This window comes from Podarcis filfolensis (assembly GCF_964270895.1).
Source record: "Podarcis filfolensis genome assembly, chromosome: 8".
Taxonomy (NCBI): domain Eukaryota; kingdom Metazoa; phylum Chordata; class Lepidosauria; order Squamata; family Lacertidae; genus Podarcis; species Podarcis filfolensis.
Genome location: NC_139611.1, coordinates 69,859,148 through 69,870,551, shown reverse-complemented (window position 1 = coordinate 69,870,551; position 11,404 = coordinate 69,859,148). Strand labels below are relative to the sequence as shown.

General features: G+C 44.5%; 1 long non-coding RNA gene across 1 annotated transcript in view; it reads left to right on the top strand.

Annotated features, from left to right (window-relative positions):
* The first annotated feature begins 807 nt into the window (after nucleotides 1-807).
* Nucleotides 808-11,404, top strand: part of LOC310769231 — a 71,493-nt gene continuing 60,896 nt past the window's right edge. The window contains exon 1 of the long non-coding RNA XR_014551553.1: nucleotides 808-890. This is a non-coding gene — a long non-coding RNA (uncharacterized lncRNA). The remainder of the gene's footprint in view (nucleotides 891-11,404) is intronic.

Below are 11,404 nucleotides of genomic sequence, written 5' to 3'. Positions count from 1 at the left end.
GCTATAATTGCCCAGTCTCCCTGCCAGACAACCAGTTGTGTACTGGGGACCTTGCCAGAGTGTTATGTGGGCTGTCCACTTCTAGGAAATGGATGTTGAGTGAACTGTAGTTTTTTTAAAAAAGAGATAGACTGGGTGGGTAGGCCAGAACCATACCATCGCACCATTTCTCATGTTAATATTCCACATTGCCCATCCTGCGGCTGCAGTAAAATAACCGTATTTTTTGCTCTATAAGACTCACTTTTTCCCTCCTAAAAAGTAAGGGGAAATGTGTGTGCGTCTTATGGAGCAAATGCATGCTGTGCAGCTATCCCAGAAGCCAGAACAGCAAGAAGGATTGCTGCTTTCACTGAGTGGCGATCCCTCTTGCTGTTCTGGCTTCTGAGATTCAGAATATTTTTTTTCTTGTTTTTCTCCTCCAAAAACTAGGTGCGTCTTGTGGTCTGGTGCGTCTTATAGAGCGAAAAATACGGTAGGTGCTGCAACAGCAGCCAGTAGACTTTACCATTGTACCTTGGATCCCAAAGGCCTTGTGAGTTGAACGTTTTGGCTCCCAAAGCCCGCAAAGTGAGTGTTCCGGTTTGCGAACATTCTTTGGAACCTGACTGTCCATCATGACTTCCGCGGCTTCCAATTGGAAGCTGTACCTTGGTTTCCAAATGTTTTGGAAGTTGAATGGTTTTCTAGAACAGATTCCGTTCGATTTCTGAGGTACCACTGTATTTATTGTCTTGCATTGATATCCTGTTGTAGAACCCATAGTGGCATATGTGGAGTTCCTAGGAACTGAACAGTCTGTCCAGACCTGCTTAGCTGCAACAAGATGTTGGCTTCATGAGCCTTCAGACCATCCCCTTCACAAACCTCTTCCCCTGCTCCCTGTGCAGGTAGGTCACAGGCACAAGCGAATCTGTGCATTAAATCACTGTGCAATTTATTTTCTTTTTTTTTAACAAACATCTCTGCACAGAAATGCAGCAAGAACATCTGCCCCACCAAACATGAATTCTGCCACTCTGCTTTATTTATTTGTTCATTTATTTACTTAAAAGAGATTGTACACCTCACTTCCCCCCTCCAGAACAGATGTCCAAAGCAACTAACAACAAATATGTTCTCATATTTGCTTAGTTTCCACATGAGCTAAGGCTTTGGCATAGTTTCTGTGCGATGCTGTTCCAAAATAGATAGACATCTACAATTCTGCATCGCCTGGTTATTATTTTTTCTTGTTTTGCCAAGTAGGGAATTAATTTTATCCAGTGTTGGTCATTTGTTCTGTATTGTATGATATCCTAATGATTTGTTCCCTGCTATGTTTTTTTTTTTTAAACCAATTGGTTTCTAAATATTCTTATAAATCAGAGACGAGGAATCTGTGGGCCTCAAGATGTTGCTGGACTACGACTCCCATCATCCTTGAGCACTGACCATGCTGGCTGGGGCTGATGGGAGTTGCAGTCCAGGAACATCTGGAGGGTCACAAGTTCCTTATCCCCATTATAAAAGAATAAAATATAAAGTGCTATCCGACGTCAATCAGAATAGACCCATTAAAACAGAGTTTCCACACAATATAGTTGGATATCATCCATAATCATCAAATATTTTAAAAAACAGAATTAAGAATGAGATTATCAGAAAACTGAAATACACAGAAGAATCAATGAAATATGATGGCCAGATTAAAACAATAAAAGCTAAGCAGCCAAGAGATCAAAAGCTGGAGTGGACAGTTTCAAACAACATCAGAATGCCGGCAACAAAAGAGATACTCTAACCTTCCATGGCATGGATTCCCCAGCTTTGGGGATTTCTCAAAAGACCCGCAATCTCCTGGTGCCTTCTGGGTGCTGTAGAACCATTACAAGTGCAGCTCATGTTCCAAGCTACAGTATAGTGTTTGTAAAAAAACTGGAGCATTATTTCCCTTTTTCTGCTCATGCACTTAAGTCAGGGGTCAGCAAGCTTTTTCAGCAGGTCCACTGTCCCTCAGACCTTTTGGGGGGCCGGACTATATTTTTTTGGGGGGGGAATGAACAAATTCCTATGCCCCACAAATAACCCAAGGACACATTTTAAATAAAAGCACACACTCTATTCATGTAAAAACCCAAGGCAGGTCCCACAAATAACCCAGAGATGCATTTTAAATAAAAGGACACATTCTACTCATATAAAAACACACTGATTTCCGGACCATCCGCGGGCCAGATTTAGAAGGCGATTGGGCCGGATCTGGCCCCCGGGCCTTAGTTTGCCTACCCATGGCTTAAGTGCACCAAAAAAGGAAATTTAAATTATCTACTTTCTGCTAGGGATTGGTGTATTAGTAGTGCATATAGCATTTTTTTTAAAGGTGTTGAGTAAGGAACAGCATAAGCGGACACCTTGCAGAACAGGTCATGGCAGTGTACAGACGGGTAATTCAGACAGGCAGGGCATCACAGCATTACTGAGCACGTCACCAACCACGTCGCAGATCACTCTTTACCGGGTGACACAATTGCTCTTTGCTAGTCTATGCATGCAGGGCTTGGGCTGCGGGTTTTTGTTAGAAGCCAAAGGCATCCGTGAAAACCTGCACATGAAAGAGAGGGAAAGGAGGGGGCAAGTGGGGGGGGGACGGACAACTGGGAAAACACTTCAGTGAAACAGCTGGGGGTGCGTGAGAACAAATGGTGTCAATAACAGAGGAAAGGGCTAGTTGTGGAGGCAGCCTGTGGGATACTTCAAGCTCAGGTTCCTAATTCTTTTTAATGGTATAACAATGTGCTCAGAACAGATCAACCAACTACATAGCTATGATGCCTATGACAACGATGTCTCACAATGAATGTAACTGACATGTAGAACAGACTCTATCAATTGAAAGGTAAAGGTAAAGGGACCCCTGACTGTTAGGTCCAGACGCGGATGACTCTGGGGTTGCGCGCTCATCTCGCTTTATAGGCCGAGGGAGCTGGCATACAGCTTCCGGGTCATGTGGCCAGAATGACTAAGCTGCTTCTGGCGAACCAAAGCGGCGCACGGAGATGCCATTTACTTTCCCGCCAGAGTGGTACCTATTTATCTACTTGCACTTTGACGTGCTTTCAAACTGCTAGGTTGACAGGAGCAGGGACCGAGCAACAGGAGCTCACCCTGTCACGGGGATTTGAACCGCCGACCTTCTGATCGACAAGTCCTAGGCTCTGTGGTTTAACCCACAGCACCACCCGCGTCCCATCCATTGAAAACAAAGACGTTATATGCACCTTTGTTATTCATGGAAATATAACCACCACCTTCTTAAGGAAATCAGCCCTGAGTGCTCACTGGGAGGACAGATCCTGAAGCTGAGGCTCCAGTACTTTGGCCACCTCATGAGAAGAGAAGACTTTCTGGAAAAGACCCTGATGTTGGGAAAGATGGAGGGCACAAGGAGAAGGGGACGACAGAGGACGAGATGGTTGGACAGTGTTCTCGAAGCTACGAACAAGAATTTGCCCAAACTGCGGGAGGCAGTGGAAGACAGGAGTGCCTGGCGTGCTCTGGTCCATGGGGTCACGAAGAGTCAGACACGACTAAACAACAATAACCACCACCACCACCAACAACAACTTCATAGCTTTGAATACTCATCTGCAAGTACAAAGGGTGGCTTTCTTTCCTGTATTTTCAGGAGCTTAACCTGGCCAAGATCCATTTGCATTTTCTTTGATTTCATCATCATTATTAATATTAATATTGTTGTTGCTCTTGCTGCTATCTCTTAATGCCAAAATGGTGTTCTCATGCCCTCCAATGGTGTTCTCGTACCTCACCCATCTGACTGGTTGCCACTCTGGGCAGCTTCAAACATATAAAAACGTAACAAAACATTAAACATCAAAAAAGCTTCCCTACATAGGGCTGCCTTCAGATGACTCGGGGGGGTGGGGTGGGTTCGGATAACTCCATATCCTCCAACATTTCCCCCATGAAAATAGGGACATCCTACCATACCCTCCAACATTTCTCTGAAGAAAATTGAGACGTCCTAAGGAAAAGAGGGACATTCTGGGATCAAATCGGAAAGTAAGACGGCTTCTGTAAGTCCAGGACTGTCCCTGGAAAATAGGAACACTTGGAGGGTCTGTGTTCTATAAGTTTACAAAGTATAAAAACCAAGTTACACTCATCATTAAAATATAAACAGTTAAAATCACCACTTGGAAACTGTATACCATTGAGAGATTTTTAAAATATTAAGTAGTAGATACATGAAAAAAGATTCCACCTAAACATTAGGAAGAACTTCCTGACAGTAAGAGCTGTTCGACAGTGGAATTTGCTGCCAAGGAGTGTGGTGGAGTCTCCTTCTTTGGAGGTCTTTAAGCAGAGGCTTGACAACCATATGTCAGGAGTGCTCTGAAGGTGTTTCCTGCTTGGCAGGGGGTTGGACTCGATGGCCCTTGTGGTCTCTTCCAACTCTATGATTCTATGATTCTATGTTTTAACATAAACAAACACCCCCAATTAAAATACACAATAAAACAGTACCATTAAAATAATACAGAACTTAAAAGCAGGGAACTTAGGTCACGGAATCAAGAAAGTGCCTGTGTAAATGTGCCTCATGGTCATAGACTTCCAGCAGCTGGTTCTTGGCTTGCAAAGACTCTCCCACCCCTGGTCAAATTCCTTTCCTCATCCTTTGGTGAAGTCTGTCCCCCCAAGCTCCTCTGACTCTGGGATTCTCTCTTTCCCTAAGCACAGCAGAAAGGAAGATCGGCACTGCAGACTGCCACCTGCTCAATTTAGTAATTGGAAGAACTATGAAAAAAATGTTTTTATTTTGGCTCCAGTTCTATTGCACCTAATCCAGGTGGCCAACAATTAAAGCAAGAGCGGACTGCGCTCAGTTAATTTTTTTTTTTTTAATGCTACTATGCCTACTGAGCCTTTTCCTGCTCTGTGCTTTATGGAATTGGATGATACCCAACTCTGGAAAGCAGCTTGTCAAGATGTTGTAGACTATTATTATTTTCCAGAACTGAGCTCTGCTTTGACCTTGAATAAGTGTCAACGAAGGGATGGACTCTTCTGGATAGAATTCAGAAGGGACTTGCAACTACAGTGGTACCTTGGGTTAAGTACTTAATTCGTTCCGGAAGTCTGTTCTTAACCTGAAACTGTTCTTAACCTGAAGCACCACTTATAGCCAATGGGGCCTCCTGCTTCTGCTGCGCTGCCAGAGCACGATTTCTGTTCTTATCCTGAAGCAAAGTTCTTAACCTGAAACACTATTTCTGAGTTAGCAGTGTCTGTAACCTGAAGCATATGTAACCCGAGGTACCACTGTAATAAGAAACAACAAATTCCCCCCTTGGTACCCACTTTTGAGAACAGAGCATTTTAGAGCTTGTTATCTGACCAAACTCTCACCAGCTGCCTTAAGAAATGCCTTTACTGAGTTGTGTTTCCAAGCGATGCCCGCTGCAGCAACAAGAAACTTTGTATTAGTGGTCAACCTCAGGTAGAAGTCATCACTCATTATCTGTTAGCCCGCCCCTTATAGAGACCCAAGAGATCGCTTTCTGAAACCTTTGTTCACACAAGCAAGTAGGTACACCCCAGCAGAAATGGTTCAGTTTCTTTTGAGTGACAACAATAGGTGGTTGGAATACCTCTGGAGGGGCCAGGGCCTCTGTTGATGAGAGCCCTGGTTTGAGAAACATTTCCTCCACTCCCCAGCCAAAGCAGGTCTAGCACTGTTTCTATCAATGAGAATGATCCAAAAAAAGCTGTAGACCAACCCTTTGCTCTGTCAAGTCCTGACAGCTCTAAATCCTCCCGTATCAGTTGGGAGGAAGGGAAGCACACAGCAAAGTCATGTACAGGGAGGAGCAGCAGCTGCTGACTCAACAAATTCCCTGCTAAATTATCTTTTTTTTTTAAAAAAAAAACCAACAACCCATATACACATGTTGAAACAGTTCAGCATGAGTAACATCTTGGCTGAAGCCCAAAGAGTTGTGCTTTGTTCCCATCACTTCCCTTGGTAAGAACTTGTGATTCCTAGTTGCCAGTATACTAGATGGCATACTGTCTCCAATAATGGAGGCAGAACTCTCTGCACATGCATAATTTTACTTGTGTGCCACCTTTCTACGCTGCAAAGCATGCTCAAGGCGGCTTGCAATATGAGAAAGATACATAACTACAACATAACAAAAGTAGTTGTAAACTTCCCCACCCTTCAAAAAAAATATATGCATGAGTTTTTTACAGTAGAAGGAAGAGGTGGAAATGGTTAAGTCGAACTTGGTTTACCAGCGCTCTCACCCAGCGGTATCGATCTGAGCAATGATGTTCCTGTTGCCAGTTGTGCAAGGCAGATATGAAAGATCATGCAAAGGAAAGTCAATGTGAAAATGGGGTTGATGGAGACATTAGGTGAAGCCATTAATGCAATGCAAACGGCCTTTATGAATCCCATCCATTCTCATTTCTTTTTGAACCTGGTGTACATCTGCATCAGAGGGAGCTGGCAAGATCTTGAGGTGGTAGAATGAACTATATTCTTTCGGACTTGGGCGATAATGTTTTTTAATGTCCCATCTTTTTCTTTAATTGAAAAAAAATCCCTGGGATTTTTTTTTTTTAAGCTAGCACATCAGGAAGGAAAAAAACAACAGCCTTATAACTGTTGTGCTGATTTTCTATCTGCAAGGATTAAAAAAATTTTTTTGTAAGGTAAACGTTCCTAAAAGAGTGGCTGGGGGAACCCAGCCAGATGGGTGGGGTATAAATAATAAATTATGATTATGATTATGGTTATTAATGTGATTCCAAACCTGCAGTCTGAAGTGGCACAGTCCATTCTACCACTTCAGGGCTTTCCCAACTCATTCTGATTCCTTTGTACAATGGTACCTCAGGTTACATACGCTTCAGGTTACATACGCTTCAGGTTACAGACTCCGCTAACCCAGAAATATTACCTCGGGTTAAGAACTTTGCTTCAGGATGAGAAGAGAAATCATGCTCCGGTGGCGTGGCAGCAGCGGGAGGCCCCATTAGCTAAAGTGGTGCTTCAGGTTAAGAACAGTTTCAGGTTAAGTACGGACCTCCGGAATGAATTAAGTACTTAGCCTGAGGTACCACTGTAGAGCAGTCCATTGCTATACTTGCAGGCATGAGGAATATTCACAGCTTGGGACACAGCAATGTTCTTGCTGCTGCTTTGACAGGCACCACAGCAGAACCACTGCTGGTCAGCATAGACAATATTGAGACAGATGGGCCAAAGGGAGCTTCCCGTGTCCCTGCTCCTGTGACTACCTTAGCCGCCTTGACACTGACGGCATTGACTTCCATGAATTTGCCTCATCCCCTTTTAAGGCCACCCAAGTTGGTGGCCATCTCTGCCTCCTGTGGGATCAAATGCCATAGCTTTAACGATGAGCTGCGGTACTTCTTCAAGTCATAAATAAAGTCCAACCAGTCAGCCAGGAAGTGGCATGGAAGTGGAAAGAATCCGCATGCCAGTCTGCATGAACTAAAGCACCAGGCATGCCGCTGCCGGCTTTCAGCCAAATGCTACCTCTCTTCTCATGCTCATAAATCTTGTGTTTTAAGAAGTTTTAAGAAGTGGCTCTGTCACAGTCGACTTGCAAATGAAATAAATATGAATGTCTGGAGGCAGTTGGAGGATGGATGGCGGCTAACAGATTGAGGTTGAATCCTGACAAGACAGAAGGAGTGTTTTTGGGGGACAGGAGGTGTGTGTGGGGGGGGGACTCCCTGGTCCTGAATGGGGTAACTGTGCCCCTGAAGGACCAGGTGCGCAGCCTGGGAGTCATTTTGGACTCACAGCTGTCCATGGAGGCGCAGGTTAATTCTGTGTCCAGGGAGGCTATCTACCAGCTCCATCTGGTATGCAGGCTGAGACCCTACCTGCCCGCGGACTGTCTCGCCAGAGTCGTGCATGCTCTAGTTATTTCCCACTTGGACTACTGCAATGCGCTCTACGTGGGGCTACCTTTGAAGGTGACCCGGAAACTACAACTAATCCAGAATGCGGCAGCTAGACTGGTGACTGGGAACAGCCGCTGAGACCATATAACACCGGTCTTGAAAGACCTACACTGGCTCCCAGTACGTTTCCAAGCACAATTCAAAGTGTTGGTGCTGACCTTTAAAGCCCTAAACGGCCTCGACCCAGTATACCTGAAGGAGTGTCTCCACCCCCATTGTTATGCCCCGACACTGAGGTCCAGCTCCAAGGGCCTTCTGGCGGTTCCCTCACTGCAAGAAGCCAAGTTACAGGGAACCAGGCAGAGGGCCTTCTCGGTAGTGGCACCCGCCCTCCCACCAGATGTCAAAGAGAAAAACAACTACCAGACTTTTAGAAGACATCTGAAGGCAGCCCTGTTTAGGGAAGCTTTTAATGTTTAATAGGTTATTGTATTTTAATATTCTGCTGGAAGCTGCCCAGAGTGGGTATAAATAATAAATTATTATTATTATTATTATTATTATTATTATTATTATTATTATCATCATCATCATCATCATCATCATCATCATCATCATCATTATCATCATCATCATCCTCCCTTTCCTCCAAAAAATCTCAAGGTGGGGTGCATGGTTTTCCCTCCCTCCCTCCCCAGATTTTATCCTCAAACTATCCTGAGGTTAGGCAGACGGGCCCAAAGTTTTCCAAAGAGACCTTCAAAGCTGAATGAGTATTTGAACGGTCTGGCACTCCAACCCAGGTAAGGGAAACCTTTGGACTGCCAGACATTTGCTGAACGAACTACAACTCCCCTACCCCTGGCCATTGGCCATGCTGGCTGGGGCTGATGGGAGTTGTAGTCCAGCAATTTCTCAAGGGCCAAAGGGTCTCCACACCTGTTCTAACCAGGTGCAGAACACCAGATCTTGCATAATCCCTTCTTTGAGGTATCTTTGTCCTAGCCTACACACGTGGACTGTGTCACTTCAGACTGCAGGTGGGTGATACAGGTCGCAACTACACCATACTGTACATTTAAAGCACTGTTATACTACTTGGAAACAGTATACATGGAAATATACTTTGCGAAGGGTGCTGGGAAGTATAGCTCTGTGAGGTCAGCACACATGACAAACTAAGGTTCCCAGGATTCTTTGTGGAAAGGCATAGTGTTAGTTGTTGAAGAGTGCTTTAAATCTATGGTGTGGATGCTCCCATAATTTTTCAATATTCTCCCATTTTTTAAAAAGAACAACAACAAAAAAGCCCTACAGGTAAAAAAGCGCACCAAGCAAGCATATCAGAACAAACAGTCCCAGCTTTCACCTTGTGCATTTTTTCTCCTTGCAGTGAGTTTTTCCACAGGCAAGCATTCAAAATACAAGAAAACAATCCTCCATCTGCAATCTGAATCGGCACAATCCATTCTGCCTTCTCATTTCCACATCACTCTGCTGCACGGGTAGATGCAAGCTTTGAGTAGACACATTCCTCCATCCTTGCTAGAAGTATTCCAGTTTAATTGCAGGCCAGCCCATCCCAGGCTTTATACTGGACTAACAGGACAGAAGACATTCTGGGGAGGAGAGCTAGGCAAGAGTAGTTTCGCTATATGCACGTGTAGGACTGAGCCATAAACACTGCTTGTGTCCATTGCCCTTTGTAAGAACCAATTTCCTACCTCCTTCCTGCCCTAACAAGGAACTCCAAGGTAGTTTACAAAACAGGAAAGAAAAAGAAAGCACAAAAAATCAATTTAAACCAGACTTCTCCAAGCTGGTGCTGCCCAGATACTTTGGACTACAACACCCATCAGTCTTAGCTGGCATGCCCAATGACCAGGGACAATGGTTCAGAACATCTAGAGGGTGCTGGGTTAGGGAAGGCTGGTTTTAGCCTGTAACAGAACACAAAGCATTAAAAGCCAATAAGGGTGGAGTTCAAAACCTTCAATGTCAACTTTATTATTTACTGAAACATTCTTATAACCCACTTTTCCAAATGTGATCAAGCTTTAAAGACATGTATCAGGCTTGTGCAACTTCCAAGAGGCTGTGATCTACTCCCACTATAAAAAAGCTGGCAGTGATCTACCCACTAGATTGACCACAGTTGTTGGGCTTTTTTTAAAAAGTTAAAGTTGCTGAGCTTTGGGAGGAAAGTCAAATTTGTTGAGCTTTTTTGGAGAAGTCAAAGTTGTTGAACTTTTTTTGGGAGCTCAAAGTTGTTTTCTGGGGGTGGTGGAAGAGGTCCCGCAATCTACCACGATCTACCACAGGCACCCCACGATCTACCAGTAGATCGCGATCTACCTGTTGGCCATCCCTGACATATATTTTCCCCACATTCGTTCTCCCTCGCCACCTCTCCCTCCTTCTTTTACTCCCTCCCACTCCCATTCCCTTTTTGTTGCGGATGGAAACTGAAAGCTAGTGTGGTGTAGTGGTTAAGGTGTGAGATTAGGACTTGGGAGACCTTCAAATGCTCACTTGGCCAAGAAGCTAGGGTTGCCATATTTCATAAAGTGAAAATGTGGTCAGAAAACATACACCCAAATTCGACTGACAAATCAAGGACATTTTCAGGAAATTCCAGACATATAGCAGCCCTGAAGAGGCTCACAGGGTGATCTTGGGCAGATGATTGCTTCTCAGCCTAAGCTGAGGATATTGAGGAGCGGGAGAGCCATTCACATCACCTGGAGCACCTTAGAGGAAAAGGTGGTACATAAATGTAAGAAACTGGTCAATAAGAAATCAGCTGCAGGGAAGCAGATTTTGGCTAAACATTAGGACAGGGCTGAGGAATCTTTGGCCCTCCAGATGCTGCTGAACTACATCATCCCATGCCATTCACCGTTCGGCCCCCATCCTTGCTGTAGTTGGAAGCTCCCCACATTTTACAGGGAGTCAGATTAGAAGACTGTCAAGGCCCCAGCTCTAAAATGTGATGATCTTAAGATTTGTATGATCCTTGTGGCAGGGACCTATCTGACTTACCCATGGAACTCTGTCATGTATCCTATGCCAATGGTGACTGGATGGATGGTTAAATAGGCAAATAGATTTATGGGCACTGGCTAAGAAAAAGATGGTGTGATGTACTGCTTTTCACAGAGGGTGCCATCATCTGAAGAGGGTTCCACATTGGGAGGCTGTAATGGGAAGGTGATCTTGGTGGAAGGAATGCGCTTCGAAAAACACACAGCTGGAGATCTTAGCTGAGCATCCCAGCATATTCCTGTTGCCTTCGGCAGACACAGCCCTCTGTTATTTTGCAAATCACTAGGAAATGCAATCACCCAGGGCCCCAACATAGCTGAGAATGTTAAGTGTTTGAAAGGCTGCCTTGTCTTCTGCATTGAGATTTCAAAACAATGTATTCCCCAATAACTTCACTATTCTGGGCACGCCC